Source organism: Ambystoma mexicanum, chromosome 5q (assembly GCF_040938575.1).
Source record: "Ambystoma mexicanum isolate Mex_15411 chromosome 5q, UKY_AmexF1_1, whole genome shotgun sequence".
Classification (NCBI taxonomy): Eukaryota; Metazoa; Chordata; class Amphibia; order Caudata; family Ambystomatidae; genus Ambystoma; species Ambystoma mexicanum.
This window is the reverse complement of record NC_090933.1, coordinates 1,331,619,206-1,331,637,139: the sequence shown is the minus strand read 5'-3', so window position 1 is coordinate 1,331,637,139 and position 17,934 is coordinate 1,331,619,206. Positions and strand designations below refer to the sequence as shown.

Here is a 17,934-nt window from a genome sequence, read left to right as displayed (position 1 = left end):
TACCCACCACAACCACATGCTCCGCCCGCACCTTCTGAACTGCTGCAGCTGATGTTGTGACTCACCTTAGTGCTCACAACCTTACAGGCCTCCACCTGTGCAACACGCCCCCTAAAATAAGTAACGTGATCCCTACCACAATTACAACGATTTAGTATACATGCAGAGACACAATCCTTAATATCATGGGGACCACCACACTTACCACACCTTCTCTCCGTCCTACAAGATCGCACCACGTAACCATACTCCTGACACTTATAGCACCTAAGGGGGGGGTGCGGGGACATAAGGCTTCACCCGAAACTGCTGAAACCCCAAAAACATAAATCACATAAATCACACACACCCTCTCGCACCCCGGAGCTCAACCTATCAATGCTTACCTCCAGATCTCTGATGTCCATTCAACCCTCGTCCTCCCAATGCATCACCCTCCTAGGCGCAGCAGCTCCTGCAGACCCCAGGGTACTGTTGCCTCCCAATGCATCACCCCTCCCAGGCGCAGCAACCTCTGCAGACCCCAGGGTACCATTACTACCCAATACATCACCCTCCCAGGCGCAGCAGCCCCTGCAGACACCAGGGTACCCTTGCCTCCCAATGCATCATCCCTCCCAGGCACAGCAACCCCTGCAGACCCCATGGTACCCTTGCCTCCCAATGCATCATCCCTCCCAGGCGCAGCAACCCCTGCAGACCCTAGGGTACCCTGGCCTCCCAATGCATCACCCTCCCAGGAGCAGCAACCCCTATAGAGCCCAGGGTACCCTGGTAAATAACTGCTGTAGTTTTTGTCTGCACAGGCTGTCCTATGCTTCTGAGATAGCCGGTCTCCCACCCTGCGTTCCTGTACCCTTCATGTCTCCTTCTCTCCTGTCTTGTCTCCATTCCTGCCTCTTCCAACTGGTGTCCAGATCCAAGTTTAGCATCCCGGTCTGTGGCTCAGTGGACTAGTGCATTGTCTGGTAGGATCCATGGTTGTGTGATCTCATAGTCACTAGTTTGAATCCTACAGGTCAACCCAGCCCTTCATCCATCCAAGATTGACAGAATGAGCCGCGGAGTTGTGTAACAATTAACATCTGTTACCTTCTGTCTATAACACCTGTGTGTGTGTGGGGGGGGGTGCGGTGCACTCTACAAATGCACATATTATGTTATGTTAATAATTTCCTCTGTGCCGTCCTATTAAACTCAATTGGTAATTCGCTATCTCAGCACTTTTCTATAGGGGTTAGAGGAGTGAAGTTGTAAAAGTGAGTTAAATAAGCACATTGGTAGCTACACCTAGTGTTGGTTGTCCTCTTTGCTGATCACCTGGGGAGAAAGGGATTGATGGGAAATCCTTAATCGGGAGGGGCTGAATGAAGCAGACCACCAGATCTGCACTTTGGTGGGTGTTTTTCTTTTGTTTCTAGGAATGAATGAGTGAGCGTTCTGGAGGGGAATTGAGGGCATGCGGTAGAGTCAATGGAAAGGATGGTATGGAGTGTGGAAATATCACAGACGCACACACGCCCTTGCCTGCCCACCCGCTAGAGCAGTCACAACATGAGGTGATTGAAACGGTCGCCCTCGTGATTGTTAAGGAAGGTGAGTCAAGGACAGTGACCTGCCCACTTGCACACATTCGTGAACGGTTAGCAAGTCAGGTGATCTGGGTATTGCAGGCTCCTGAAATCATCTGCATCCCTTATTTATTCACTTATTGTCACCGGTTGTGGGATAAAATGACCAACTGGCATTGTAGGTGTTGGGATTCCCTATTGGCTAGCAGCCCGTGTGCATTCCTGATGACCCACTTTGAAGCACTCGCCCACACATTGCCCGGGGTGGGAAGCTCCAAGATGTGGCTCCATCAACTGGGCCTAGGTCTTCATCAAGTCCTCGCAGCTTACACCCTGCAGATACTGTTCCAAACAGTAGCGTGATTCAGTCATGACACGTGCTGAGCTCTGCATGACGTGCTATGTGAGGGATCTAAAATCCTGATATTGGACCATCCTGGCAGGAGGGGTGCGGGATGGACCTCATCCGTTAATGCCTCAATCACTGATGTGACAAAGCCTTCATGTGAAATATAGCATTAAGAGTCGTGGTTTTTGGCCAGAGTAACCTGACGTTTGTGTTATGGTACCACCTGCGGCGTTTTTCAGAAATAATCTCTTGCTCATACCCACACTCGCTTCACTGTAAAATCTTGATGTAGTAAATTACATGAAAGTGGGCAGCATATATAGGTAAACCGTAATAATGAAAAAAATCGGGGTGGGAGATCAAAACAGCAAGATTTTGGATTAATATATTTAATCTCAAAAGAATAGCATACTGATAAACAGTGAACAGACAGGTTTTGCACTTTATCAATGGGGGGTACTTCTGAGTACCAACCTCTTCAATATTAGTGCACATTCTCTCATTTCAAAACAAACACGAGTAAGTGCTGCCCAGGACTAATAGTGGTCCATGGGTTTTGAAAAACATAACACAAAAATATGTACAAACAGAAAAATGAGACAAGGCGTTGTGTCACAGATCGACACTGTTGTGTTTCGGCCAACTGTATCGCTTGATTGGAGCTAGCTGTTGTGGTGGCCTTCTTCAGGATAGGGGTGAAGGGTGACTCTGTCCGTATGGTATCTGTCGGAGTATAATAAAGGTGTAAAAAGGCTGTTATGATCTCTGTGATGTGTAATTTATACTTTTAATACTTGTTAGTGGCTGGTTGGTGCCGAACAAATACACTAGATCGTTTATTCATGTAGAGCTTACCGTTGACCAAAGATGCAGCGGTAGAGCTTCCACAAATGGTCCCTCAGTGTTTCATGGTGGAGACTGGTGTAGTGGTGTACTGAATACACTGCTTTAGAGAAACGAGAGTGTAAGAATCACTCTGGAAATCCTGGGCACAATAAGTTGGCCAGGATGTGGCAGCGCCTGTGAGTGGCCAGCAGAATCCCCAGGTCTGTGAGAAAAAGGACGAAAAATAACATGTATTTCCGTCAATTTAAAATAAATGAAACATTTCAAAACAAGGGTGATGCTGAGTGTTGGAGCATGCGTGATGACAGTGAAATACAAGGTGCCGGGAGGCATGCCTCAAGTAATAAACTGCTTATAGTTATCACATAGGACTGGGTGACCCATCGGGCGGTGGGATCTGGGCACGGTACTGGGTTATTTGTGCGCACCGTATATGGGCAATGCATGCGTTCATGTCTGTGCCCGTGATGTAGTGGGGACGTGGATGTTAAAAACAACTTTTTAAGCGTCTAAAACTCACTAGGTGATACCAACAAGATTGAACGTGAATGGCATTTGGAGGACATGCTCAATGGGGTGCGTGCAGCAGATGGATCGTGCATAATTCCGTGTCCATACCCGTGGGGTAATCAGGGCGTGAAGGGACCTCTGTGATTAAACTTACTTGTAGGATCCGCAAGCGTCTGACTCTCACTGCGTATGCGGCAGTGTGTACTGAGAGTTGGCCTGGAGATAAGTCCCTATGCTGTATGGTATGCCCCGCCCCTAGGTCGACGCCGCCAATAGTGATGGGCCAATGGGGACAGGGGTCTGCGCGTGACGCACAGCTCAAGAGAAAGTGAGTCTGATTGGCAAAAGGTACATGCAGCTTGGCCAATAATGAATGGACTCAAGATGGGGGTTGTCCCGACTTAATTATGCTGGAAAAATGTGGTTGCATGCATACGAGCAAGGTGCACAAAAAACGGTGCCTAATGCCTGAAGCATGATGGGAATTGTACTCTTGCACGAGCAAGCGTCCATGTCAGGATTTGTGCAAAAAGTCTTTTATTAGAGCCGCTGGGAGGCAGCAGATGAAACTGCCCACACGTGAGCCCTGTTTCTATGTGAGGCTATGTGTATAACTCTCGGTACTGGAAAAGGTGGCATGATTTGCAAGATGCAATAAAGGACTGGTAAGGACAGTTCAATGATGTAATGAATGCAACTGCGGAAAATATATCTATTATGTTGCACAACTGAGTTAAAAATGTAACAGCAATGATCATATCCATGTGCATAACATCCAACGGAATTAGACCCAAGCAACATTTCATCCATGAGAAGTAATGACGTAGTCTAAGTCGAATGTGTGAGGCACCAGATGCGTTTTACAAAGGTCTTTTTCAGACATTGGGCCTCATTACGACCCTGGCGGAATTCGGAAAACGATGGCGGAAATGCAATACCGCCATCGAATAGCGCTCGGTGCGACTATGACCCGTCACCGCAAAGTACGAAGCCATTAGCGACACCGTAGTGAACGCCAACGCTAACTGCACCAAGCACGCGCGCGCGCGCCATGCCAAACCGTAAACACCACCATGGCGCAAGGGTACGCTAATTCCGACCCTAGCGGACATATACCTAACGCCATCAAGCATGGCGGAATGTACCATTCCGCCATGGTGAGAAGTACGGCATCGCGAATCAACCGTAAACGGCCCCACTGAGTGCCTGTACACCGCTCCCTGCCCACAAAGTACAACTCCCCGTAGGTGCAATGAAGTCACAATGCAACCATTGAAATGAAGTCACCCATGCATGCCTACGAACAAATGAAACACAAGAGGGGCCAATGGGAGCTGCAGGGCACAGATGGCACGAATACAGAAGCCATCCCAATGGACATGACCACAGTCCCCCACCAAGAAACGCACGCAAACACAGGCACCTGTGACCAGCAATATTCCGAAAATCACATCATTCCACCAGTCCACCTGGCTGACCGGCATCTGTTACACAAAACCCAATCCCCCGCCCCTGAGCATGACAACATTCAAACAGTCATATTGGCAGCCCCCATCCCTGACCTCACGGGCTTCGTAGGCAAACGCGCCCAGTACAGTACCACACAACTAAACTCCGAAGCTGGAACCCAATGCAGATCTCCTCACAATACATCGCTCCCCAAATAGGAATATGCCACATCACTTGCAAAGAAGAACGCTACACGGGCCAAATCAGAATAGAAATTTAATGCACAACAAAATCACCAAGGCCATACAGCCATCAGGCCATGAACTCCAAAACACATTTCACCATTGTGGGCTGCATCCGCAAGAAATGACCAGCCACTACTTGTGTGACGCCCTGTTCCATCATGGTACACAGAGCCACATTCACGTACGAAAAGGCAACATGGAAGCGCACAGAACCGCAGGGCCGTCCCAATGGGGAGGTACTAGTCCAGCTGAAAGGCCGAAATGTTGCTCCGAGCCACTAGTACTGCGTAAGGGCATGTGGCCCATTGGCGATCGTCCCATAAGATCTTAATGCTGCTCCACTGATTAACACGAAGCAGCAGGTGTCGGGAGTAAAAGCCATCTGCAGGAGTGGCATACAGATGGCAGTGGCAAAAGGGGAGGAGATACCTGTCAACCAAAAGAAAAGAAAAAGAACAGAATGGCCATCAGAACTACATCCGAACAACTCACTTCAATGATCACACTGAATCCACAGCCATATGCATGCTAGCCCACTCCAAAGGATCATCACCACCCCAAAACCACTTGCGACTCATAACCATCTATATCGAGGTGTAAACACCATCACAAACGAGTGTACCTGTGCATGCGTCTGTCAAAACAGAATCCATCTGATGGGATTGTTAACGTGCATGGACACAAGTGTCTGAAGGCGCGTCGAGAAAGGGAGGGCTCAACAAGGCCAGATAGACGATGGTCCCACTATGGCAGCCCTGCATCACATAGCGCAGGGGAGGCGGATAGATTCCAAGAAGCCCTGAACATGGCAAACTCTGTATCAAATCATCTGCCCATGCATCCATTCATCATTCCCTCATCCCGGTATAAAAACGCCAGAACATTTACTCACATGACATTAGAAATATCCATTGAGTCTGTGCGTTATGCAGCCTGCAAAATCCACAGTGCCCCAGCCCGTAATTCCAGTGTTGTGAAGTAACATGTATTTGGGAACGTCCGGCCTCATCGCCCACGTCGCTATTGCGCATCCCAAACTATTCATATCAATCATTGCTTCCTCGCCATGGCCCCTGTCTCAAGGACATTGAACAATAGAACGTTATATTTGCAGTCAGACCTGTGGGCATCTCCTCGCCGCGAGCTGAAAACCGAAAGCGCCGCCCTTCGAATTCCTCATTTGCAACATCACGTCGAAAAGGCATCTGTGGCCGTTTGAAATCACAAATTAATCCATCTAGTGCGGCTGTGTGTGAAAATGGCAACTGCCTTCACCCACAAATGGGACGCCCCGCCCGTCGGTGCAACTCGGTACAGTGATCCATGAGGGCCCACCGTTACTCGAGTACTACGTTCCACTGACCCTTCACAAGTCTGTTCGCGACGGCAAAGATTGTATGTGAAACAATGGGACCATAGCCGAATGTACATATCAACAAATGTTACACGGCCATCGGGTACAAATACATGATTGCAATAGCAAGATGCCATTACCGAATTGCAGCGTTGTGTGCGGGACGTGCTCGGCCAAAGGGGAGAGCAGCTTGCACAGGTGGAATGAATCACCACAGGTGGAGGCCATACAGCCTGAAAACACATAAATTGCACACCCAGTCTCCTCCCACAACCACACACACTCCGAAATGCTACCGGCAGGACTCGCGATGTTGGCCCTGGGGGACCTGATAGCACTGCAAGTACTCCAACTCCAAGAAGAAGACGAACACCAACTACAACCGGCCGCACGGAGGAGACGCAGGAGGAGGAGGAGGAGGGCAAGGCAGGGCCAGCAAGGGCCGCCAGCACAGCCACTACCACCACGCAGGCAGGCCGCAATCCCACGCCTCCGAGCACATCCGTTCAACCTCACTGATGAGCAGATCCACACCCTCTACCGTTTGGACCGGGACACCATAGCCGCCATTGTGGACATGACACAGGCTGACCTTGTCAGCATGATAGATAGCCCAACCGCCATCCCACCCCTACTGAAGGTGGTGTCTGTACTCCACTTCCTGGCCACAGGCACCTACCAGCACACAGTCGGACAGTTGCATGGCATTTCTCAGCCACTGTTCTCACGGACACTATTGCAAGTGCTCGATGGCCTCCTGCAGCACGCAGACGACTACATCACCCTACCACGCTCGGAGCAGGAAATTACAAACACGAAAGTGGGATTCCATGCACTTGGCGGCATACCGGGTTGCATTGGTGCCATCGACTGCACCCATGTTGAATTGGTCGTCCCACATGCCATGGAGGCCCAGTACCGCAACCGAAAACAATTTCATTCCCTGAATGTACAAATGGTGTGTGACTCCAACAGGATCATTACACATTGTTGTGCCCGATTCCCTGGATCAACCCATGATTCTATGGTCTTGAGGAACTCTACAATACCACGCTACATGGAGCGACACGCAGGGAACAGATCCTGGCTACTCGGTGAGTCTCATTACATGCATGATAATGTGGGGTATGTGATTCGGCAATGACCTGGCAGGAAGGGGGGGGGGGTGGTGTGCGTACGTAGCAATGGCATTCCACATAATCCGTTTATCGTCCACATACAGGTGATGCTGGATATCCACTGAAGAGATGGCTCCTCACACCAGTCCGGAACCCACGGGACCAGCATGAGGAGGACTACAACCATGCCCACTCACGTACCCGTGTAGTCATTGAACAGGCATTCGGCCTACTGAAGACTCGTTTCCGCTGCCTCAGCAGGTCTGGCGGGGCACTCCTGTACCGCCATGAGAAGGTTGCAAAGATGGTCATGGCATGTGTCATGCTCCACAACATGTGCGTACGTAGAAATGTGCCCATGCCCCCTGACGCAGAACTGCAAGCACCTGATGATGGTCATGATGAGGGTGGGGATGTGGCAGCACCTCAAGGAGTCTGCGAGGCACCGGAGGGCCGTGACATTCGTCAGCATCTCATTGATGCATGCTTCTAGCACTCACGCCTGGTGGCTGATACATGGACACGGTACTCGTGGCACTGTGTGTGTCTGGTACATGCACAATATGGACTGTACGCCTATGATGGTCTAGTACACAATGATCATTGTCCACACATCACATTGGTTGATCGTGCACTGTTTATGGCATATGTGATATCATATTGAACACCCTATCGACCCGCCACCCAAGTGAGCCCAACACACCCCCTCCACCCTCCTACCTCCCCCCCGAACACCAGTGTCCAAAGATGCTCATTGTCAGTGGGCTGTCGCTATTGCAAGCCCCCTCTGCGGGTATCAGGGGCACCCCTGCCTGTGGAGCGCAGGTTCCTCCCATATCTACGTTGGGGGCTGCTCTGGACGGAACTTGCAACGGATGATGTCTCTGCCTGCTCACGTCCATGCATGTCCCTAAGGGTTTGTGAGAGCTCAGTGAGCACACGGCGCACTGCGGGAAGTTCGGCACATACGTCTGTGGACGTCGCATACAGTTCCCCCCTCAGGCTCTCGGTGCTTCTCTCCATTTGGACTCTCAGGCTCTCGGTGCCACTCTCCATTTGGACTCTCAGGCTCTCGGTGCTAGTCTCCATTTGGACTCTCAGGCTCTCGGTGCTACTCTCCATTTGTGCCCTTAGTGTCTCTGTACTTCTCACCATTTCTGCCCTAAGTGTCTCAGTTGATGTTTCTATGTCTGCCTTAGTGCCCCCACATTCATCGGCATGGTCCTTGAGGAGCGTGGCCAGTTGCTGCTGTTGCACGATTAACTGGTCGAGGGACTGTTGCCTCTGCTGGGCCATGGCCATTTGCGGGGGTGTCACAGAGGGGCTGTTGACCTCATGTTGCCTTGCCACAGGGCTTGTGGGGGATGGCCAGTCGTCGTCTTGTGGGTGCCCCTGCGTGGTATCCTCATGTTGTACGGGATGGGACAGACAGGGGGATTGGGACAGGTCATGGATGGATCTGACTTCGACATCCCCGTCTTCTGTGTCGGAGCATGCTGCCATCAATGGGGTGTCACCTATGGTGCTGCTGCCACCAGAGGCAGTGCCTTCTGTGGCATCCGTTGGGGGGACCTGTGGTGGTGGTGTTGTGGGCATGCTGGCTGCTGGGGTGCCTGTTGATGTTCCCTCCTCTGTGCTGCCACCTGATTTGTGCTGCTGCCGTGTCTTGGTGCGTGCAGCTGAGGTGGAGGGTCTTTGGCCGTTGGTCTTGGCCCTCTTTGCAGGTGTGCTGGTAGGGGTGTCCTGATGCTCGTCGTTTGGATCGGACCCTGTGGTGGAGTAAAGGAGGGCGAGGGTTATTAATGGGTCTGTGGGTATTGGAATGGCATTGTATCACATGCATTGGGGTGGTACCTGAGGGTGATTTGGGTCGGGGCCTTGGAGGTGCTTTCATTTGTGTGTGGAGTGAGGGTGCAGTTGTTTGGCAGCCTGCAGTTAGGGTGTGCCTGCTGCACGTGTAGTGGGTGTTTTAGGGGTTTTTAATTATTTATGTATTTATTGTGAGTTTTAAAGTGCGCTATCAGGCCGATGTGTGTGGACGTTCTCCTGGACATGTGTTTCTGTTGCAATATGTGGACACATGGTACTTCACATGATTGGACATTGTGGATTTAGCATTGTTTTATTTGGCCCACCTACCTGAATCTTCGGATGTCTGCACTCCTTTCTCCATCCCTCCGACTCCCTCTATGCTCTCCATTCCGATGGTGGAGGCACAGATTTCTTCCCAGGGGGTCAACTTGATGGGTGATTCAGGACCTCCCCCGGTGGCTGTGGCAATGTTGCGGTTGGCAGAGAGTATGCTGCGGACGCGTATCTGCAGGTCGTCCCATCGCTTTCGGCATTGCTGTGGGGTGCGGTCCCCACCGCACTTACCCGCTGTGCCACCAGAGCCCATATGGCCTTCTTGTTTGCAAGTGCCGTCCTGGTCATTTGTGTGCAGAAGACGACGGCAGCATTCTCCTGGAGGGTCTCTGTTAGCACGGTGAGTTCCTCACGGGAGAAGTGGACCTGCCGCTTGCGGTCGCACGCTTTCTTCGCTACTTTTCCCATTTTTCTTGGTTTCGCTAGGGTGGATGACGGGTTGGGGTGTGTCTCAGGGTAGTGTTTTTAGTGGTTGTGTGGTTTTAGTGGTTTTATAGGTGTACGGCGGGATGTTTCCCGTTCCGGGCCCATGTTTTTACTTCCGTTTCCGTATATTTCCGGTCACCGTACTTTCCGGTAGGCGCACACTGCGGTGTCCGCTGTGATGGGTGGCGGTATTGCACCTAGGGCGCCGTACGGCGGCGGTGTGGGCCGTTTTGGGGTCATTTCCGCCATCGCAGACTTTGCACTTCCGCCATGCCGTGGTGCTCGTGCCCGATGGGTCGGAATGGGCCGCACTTTGCTCCTTCGTGCAATGGCGGAAACGCTATTTACGCTGTGGCGGTCCGGTCAGTCACTTTCCGCCAGGGTCGTAATGAGGGCCATTGTGTTGGATGCTATTGTTTGTGGAATACAGTATAGTAGTTTCATAATTTCATGCAGGTGCAATGGATGGCTGGGTTTGACAATTCGATTAGGTACTAGATACAAGTTCCATCAAAGAGGTGTGTCTGTACACAACTAAATTAATTGTGCGGTATCAATGATCAAATCCATGTGCAATAAATCCAACAAAATAAGACTCAAGCAACATTTGTTCTACGTGATCTGTCACAGATCTCGAGCACCAGATGCATTTTTACAAACAAAAACAGTACATTTGCATAATTTCATACAAGTATATACATGGCATGGTACTGATTTGTGTGCATCAAAGAATGATGTGTTCCAGGTTTTCAGTAGAATAGACTATGGGCTGCATCGGTGGGATATGTTTGGGCACGGTCATGACCTATGACTGAAGCTACAAAAGTCTATGCTGCTGTGTACTTGCTAATATAAAATGATGGTGGGGCGTTAGTAAAGGTGAGAAATGCCCGTGTGTTATGGTATCTGGCAAACATCATGTGCCAGGTGTGGTGGGTTAATTCCAAAAGTGCTTCCATTCGACTGTGATATTCAGTCCATTTTTCGCAGTGTCTAATCTAGGTACCCATTTTTGTTCCAATTTTGTTAGGGATAGCTTGATATCTCCACCTTGTTTTTGTGGGGTCAGGTGCTGTACAATTGCCCATGTAAATTGCTCATTGGTGTCCTTTTTTGGTGAAGTGTTCCACAAGTGGTTTATCAGCCACCGCATTTTTGATGCATGACCTGTGTTAATTAATCCGTTGTTTGATGGGCCTGATTGTTTTGCCGTTGTAGATTAGGTCACACGGACGATGACATAGATGACGAATTTGCTTTCGCAGTTGGTGTGATTGAAAATCCTTATAGGTGAATGTTTTGCTGGATTTTGTGTATCTACAGGCCACACATCGACCGCAGATGAAGTGTCCAACCACAGGTGGTAATTCCCATAATGTTTGCATTTCTTTTTCCGGTTCGAAGAAGGTGTGTACCAGCGTGTCTCGTAGGTTTTTGTTCTTTTTGAACGCAAAAAAAAGTTTTTTTTTTTGCCAGGGTCCCCTCATTTTTGATGAGATACCAATGTTTATTGATGGAGGCTTTGGTGAGATTACTGATGGGATTGAAGGTGGCGACACAGACTGTCCTGTTGATGGGATTCTTATCGTTGGGGGTAAGACAGATGGTGCAGTCTGTGTTTGCTGCTCTCTTTTAGCCATTCTTATCGATTTTCTTGGGTACCCTCTCTCTGTGAGACGTATTTGTTGCTGTTTGGCATGGTACTCCAATCTCTCTTTTTTGGTGCAGTTTCTGCGTATGCGAAGGAATTGGCCGTACGGCAAGTTGTATTTAAGTCCTTCTGGATGGTAGCTTGTAAAATGCAGGAGGCTGTTCCTGTCTGAGATTTCCTGAAAAGTTTGGTTTTCAGGTTGTTTCCAGAGCGATGTTTGTAGGTCCAAGAAATTGATTGTCTGAAAGTCCCATTCCAGGGTAAATTTTATGTTGGTTCCATAGATTGAGCCATTGATGGAAGGCTACAAGTTGTTCCTCGCTGCCTTGCCAGATGAGGAGGGCATCATCTATACCATACAGCATCGGGACTTATCTCCAGGACAACTCTCAGTACATACTGCCGCATACGCAAAATATATGCTGAAGTAGTATTGCTGAAGTAGTATTGAGCCGCCTGGATTAGTGATAATCTTATTGGTCACCGTCAGTCAGGTTTCTGCAGAACCCTAAGCACTGTGGATCAAAGCTTGAGGTTGCGCTTAATATGTGACAAGTACGCTGTATTAAGGAACATCAATGTGTATGCCATCTTTGTAGTCCTTTGTACGGCTTTTGATACTGTGCCAAGGAGCCGCCTGTGGGAAGTTTTACGTAGTTTAGACAGCCCATCGCATTTGCTTGCGGCCATTCAAATACATTATTCAGGCCACGCGGCTATGGTGCGCTGGGGCGCTGATGGGAGCACACTGCAACCCACTTGCATTGAGAAGGGAGTCCGCCAGGGTTGTGTGCTGGGTCCCAACCTCTTGTGCATTTTCATCAATGGGATTATTGCTTATTTCGTGTCTGCATGTAATGATGCCCCAAAACTGACTGGTGATAACAGTCCTTCTCGCTCTTAAACAGATAGGTGCCATGAAACAATTTGACCTATTCGAGGATTTCCGTGGGGGTAATGGCATAGCCATCAATGCCGCAAAAACTAGGAGCATGGTCTTCAGTGTTGGGGAGGAAAAGAAGAAACCGAGACCACTAAGGTTAGGACTGTGAGAGGGTTGCATAGATCGGGTCGACCACCATGATTATCTAGGCTTGAAGGTGGCGTTATCCTGCTGTTGGGATCTGCACATGGCCACAGCGAGGGTCTCATTGGCTACATACAGTGAGGCCTTCAAGCAACTTTGGCAATGTTGCTGTCCTACAAAGCCCAAGCAAGGCAGGCACGATCTATGGAGCGGAGCAGTGATGGCATACACACTGTTCACTACTAACTACAATTGAAAATAAATATCTGACGAACATGCTGGGTTTCCATTTGGCTACCCCAAGTATAGCGGTTTGGTTTGAAACAGGGATCCAAAGTCTACATGCCGACAGCGGCCAATTTATTACCGAGTTTGCTTGTGGACAAATGAACTTTTATTTAAGTATAGGGAGGCCATGACGGGTGTTTTGACGCAGGCTGGGGTTGCGGCTCTTGCGTTGTTCGTACATATTAAGGTAGAAATAAGAGTACCAGGCTTGAGTGAGCTTTGGTGCATTCCCTCAGCTATGACTGGTGCAGTCCAGAGAGGTGAAATCAGCGATGTGGAGGAATTTTGAATGCAACTTTTTTGCTAAAGCCGAAGGTTCAACTGCCTTGCTGCGCTACTGTAATATGGAGCAGAATATGGGCTATGCGGGCCTTGCTGCGCTACTGTAATATGAAGCAGAATATGGGTTATGCGGGCCTTGCTCCGCTACTGTAATATGAAGCAGAATATGGGTTATGCGGGCATTGCTGTGCTACTGTGATATGAAGCAGAATATGGGTTATGAGGGCCGTGCTGCGCTACTGTAATATGAAGCAGAATATGGGTTATGAGGGCCTTGCTGTGCTACTGTAATATGAAGCAGAATATGGGTTATGAGGGCCTTGCTGCGCTACTGTAATATGAAGCAGAATATGGGTTATGAGGGCCTTGCTGCGCTACTGTAATATGAAGCAGAATATGGGTTATGCAGGCCTTGCTGCGCTACAGTAATATGAAGCAGAATATGGGTTATGTGGGCCTTGCTGCGCTACTGTAATATGAAGCAGAATATGGGTTATGAAGTGTATTTGGGTTTTGTAAACACCAAATATGAAAGATCATTGTATGCAAAATTTCTAATAGGGCCTCAACCAATCACAAGCCTCTGTAATAAGTGGGACCATTCAGTTTTTTCGACTTGCGCTCCTGTGTGTTTGCATTTGTGATTTCTGCTCTGATTTTGGCGATGTGCCAGTAGTTTTCACAACATGTAAATATCTTGTGTGGGCATTGAGACTGAGAAGGAAAAGACCATGTTGATTATATCTGGGGACAATTTACTGTACTAATGATCACCATTGCCAGAGGTGTTTTACTCTGTGTTGTTTTTGATCTGCACTATTGGCGGTTTCATGCCTTGGTATGAGTGGGTATGCATACATCTAAAGAGTACTTCTTGAATTTTTGACATGATTCACTAAATGTTATATACACTATATGTCAGCCATAAAACACTCCACTGACATCTGCCTCCTTCTTGAAGACATTGACCTCGACATTCTCGCACTTACCGAAACATGGTTCAATGCCAGCTTGGTCACTGCTTTTGACTCTCTTCTCCCTGGTGGCTACGAGATCATTTCCAAGCCATGATGTACCCGTGCTGGTGGTGGGGTTGCCCCTTATCCCTGAGTGGGTTCCTTCCTCCCACCTACCCTCTCAGCTCTACTCTTCCTTTGAGAACTTGGTTTGCAAGTTGGTCATCTCTCCCTCCTCCTCTCTGACCATTGCCACGGTTTACGGGCCCCCTGGTGCTACCACCCTGCCCCTCTCTGAATGGGCCGATTTCTGCTCCTCTCGCCTCTGAACCTCCTCTAAACTCCATTTTCGGGCGACTTCAACATCCACTTGTACTCTATCACAGTATCCACTCTCTTCCTTGACCTCTTCACCTCGCTGTCCCTCTATTTTTCCTTCGGGTCCAAACCACACAGCAGGACACTCTTGACACCCTCATCCACTCTGACCTTTCCCTCTCCCGCGCCACTGTTCACACCTCTTTTCTTGTCAGACCACTCTCTCCTCCCTTCTTACCTGGGTCCCCTCGGCCCTTTAACCGCACCTCCTCCAGCCCTGCCAATATCATTCACAAAGATCCGTCCGATGAAACAAGTGTCAGGTGCTGTCTTCACATCCACCTTCATCCCCCTCTGCCCCCACCCAGACTCTACCTCTGACTCTGCTCTCAGCATCCTCCATCTGGCCATTACTAACACTCTGGACATTCTTGCCCCAGTCATGAGGATCAGCCTGAAACCTGCTTCCCAAGAGCAATACCTGGTATGACTCCGAACTTGCAGCCCTGAATCGCAAGTGCAGAGCTGCAGAACGGAAGTGGCAAACCTTGGGTTCACCCTCTGACAAACGGTCCTGCCGCCGGCTCCAAAGACGATAAAGACTTCCCGTGCCAAGAAAGGGCCCACATCCAGGCATGGGTATCTGGTGCATCCAACAACACGGCTGAACTCTTTAAAATCTGCAGGGAACTGGCCAAGCCTTCTGCAGTCTCCTCCTTCTCTCTTTCGTCCCAAGGCCCTCTGCAATGCACTGGTCACACTTCACCACTAAAACTCTAGACATCCTGAGCACCCTTGCTACCCTCTCCTCCAGCCTCTCTCACTCTCTCACTCTTGCTACTGGTAATTCCCCTCCTCCCTTGTGCACCCCCTCCTGGGAAAAAAACTTCAGCAGATCCCTACCTGTCCATCCAACTACCGCCCATTTCTGTCACCCCTTCCTTGGTGAAACTCCTTGAGAAGCTGGCCTTCCCCTAATTTACCTCACATATTCAAGTTATAGGTGTGTCCACAACCAGCAATCTGGATTCCGAGCATCCAGAGGCGCGGAAACTGCTCTTCTTAACACCTGGGAAGAGCTGCTCCCATCTCTGGACACTCTCTCCTCTGCCTTTGACACAGTCAACCACTCCATCCTCATAAAACTGCTCCATGAAACCCTTCATAACTTGGAGCAGGCACTGGACTGGCTGACCTCCTTCCTAACTGGTTGTTCATCCAAGTTAATCTGGGCACCTTCTCTTCACCTATGTTTCTCCACCTGTAGTGTCCCCCAGGTCTCCAATCTCCCCCCACCCCCTGGATTTTTAACATTTAACTTTCTCAGCTGGCACTCCTCATTTCCTCCTTCTCCCCCAGATTCCAGTATTACACCGATGACACACAATTCTTTTTCCAACTTCCTGCTGACCCTCTTGCAGACTGCCTATCTGCCACCCAGTCCTGGTGCACTTCCAACAATCTCTGCCACAATGACAGCAAGACTGGCCATCCTTTATGGGCTCTCCCCCTTCTTCATCTGAAGCCGCAAACCTTGGAGTTATCTTTAACTCCTCTTTCCTTTCTCCCGCACATTCAGGACATTGCCAAGAAGTTCAACTTTCAACTCTTCCTTCTCAAAGGAATTCCCCCATTTCTCACCTTTTTCACAAAAGCTCAATGTTACCAAAGTTCTGGTTCTCTCTAGGCTAGACTACTGCAACAGCCTTCTCTTGAATTTACCCTCATCCTCTCTATGACCCCTGCAGCTAATCCAGAATAGGGCAGCAAGATTTATTTTTGGCCTCAAGCCCAGGGACTGTATCTCTCCTTCCCTAAAAACTGTTCACTGGCTATGAGTTGCTGCAAAGATCAAGTCCAAATCCCTTTGTATCATCCAGTACGGATGTCTGGGGCCACGCTATCTACAACTTGCTCATACTAAATACTCACCCTCTAGACCTCTACATTCCACTGGTACCAACTATCTGCGTGTCAATCATTTCTCTAAACAAAGGGCCGGAGGCAAATCGCTTTCCTCAGTTGGCTCCCTCTTATTTAATGGCCTCCCCCTTCTTTTTGAGCCGGATCTCCTCAAATTCCGGAAGCTCCTCAAGACTTTCCTTTTTACCTCCTCCGTCCCTTCTTCCTTTATCTGCTAATCTCAGTCGCTGTGATTGGTGTTCGGGGGCCCTGGCCTTCCACACCCAATCACCCGCGCGCTGCACTTGCCTTGACACTTACCGGTCTTCACCACTGTAGGCCTGCACGTTTACACCTGCTGCTCACTCACGAGCACTTCAGCCCTTACCCCCACCCCACTCTACCCCTCTCCTCTCTGCACTTGCACGCTCTGAATGCTCACAAGGCCTAGTAGGTTTGTCTTTATCCTCCAGTGTATTGTTTTCTATCCCATGTTCCCTCCCTGGTGCCGTGTGGGCGCTTTGAAACACAATTTACTTCTTGTACAAGCGCCTAACAAATGCTCAATAAATAAAAAATAAACCAATGCTGTGCAATAGGGTGTAATATTTATGAATGTTGAGATTCATTGTATTTTTATTTAGTTTTTACACTTTGTATTGTATGTATGTGCTTTTATGACATTGTATGTCAAAATAAAGCTTTTATGGTGCTGATTTAATCAATCTCCTATACTTGCTTTTATTCAACCTGATCACCTTGCTCTCTGTGTACTATAGGAGTATTGCGCTTAATGCCCCTTTTCTCATCTCCCTCTTCGCATCTCTGACTTCCTTATGGAAGTAGTACTGAGTAGGGACTGTGGATGATATTATAAAGCTGCCCTTTTGTATTGCTGCCACTGTGTCTCTTAACCGATCTTCCTTCACATCCACCGATAGGCTGCCAAACTGATCCAAATCAGTGGTGCTAAGATTACTGACAAGATTCTCTACTTTCTGCAAGTTTCTGTGCGACCAGCTAATCTTATTTCCACCACAATGTATGTCGAGGTCACTGTTAGGAGTGATTTTCTATAATCTGCCCTGGTGGACGGATGTATAGAATGCCAACCTATATTGTGACAGACAACTCTGGGGAGCTGTAGCCAAACCAGTTCAGGTAGCATTGACAGGATAAGTTATTCCAAGGTGGTGAGCTTGTAAACGGTCCACAATGAGTTCACACAATGGGAATCAAAAATACACTTAGGCAGGATGTATAAAAATACAATTATTTATTGGCCAAAACACGCTATAGAAAAATGACTACTAGCAAAATAGATGCATATATACATTGACTTATCAGAGGGCATAATATACATAACCCCTGCAAAGGAAAGGGAAGGTTATATTTATGCAGTCATGGTCCACAGAGAATGAGCCTTAACTAAAAATGTCCAGCCCAAGTTGTCTGGGGCCTTTTGCCCAATAGTTCAGGTAAAGTTCCTCAGAATTT

General features: G+C 48.9%; 1 long non-coding RNA gene and 1 pseudogene across 1 annotated transcript in view; one reads left to right on the top strand and one right to left on the bottom strand.

The window, feature by feature from the left end:
* Positions 1-17,934, top strand: part of LOC138498080 (zinc finger protein 850-like) — a 352,348-nt pseudogene that overhangs the window by 309,977 nt on the left and 24,437 nt on the right.
* LOC138498081 (uncharacterized) overlaps positions 2,824-17,934 on the bottom strand; it is an 88,237-nt gene continuing 73,126 nt past the window's right edge. Inside the window, exon 3 of the long non-coding RNA XR_011278694.1 lies at positions 2,824-2,968. This is a non-coding gene — a long non-coding RNA (uncharacterized lncRNA). The remainder of the gene's footprint in view (positions 2,969-17,934) is intronic.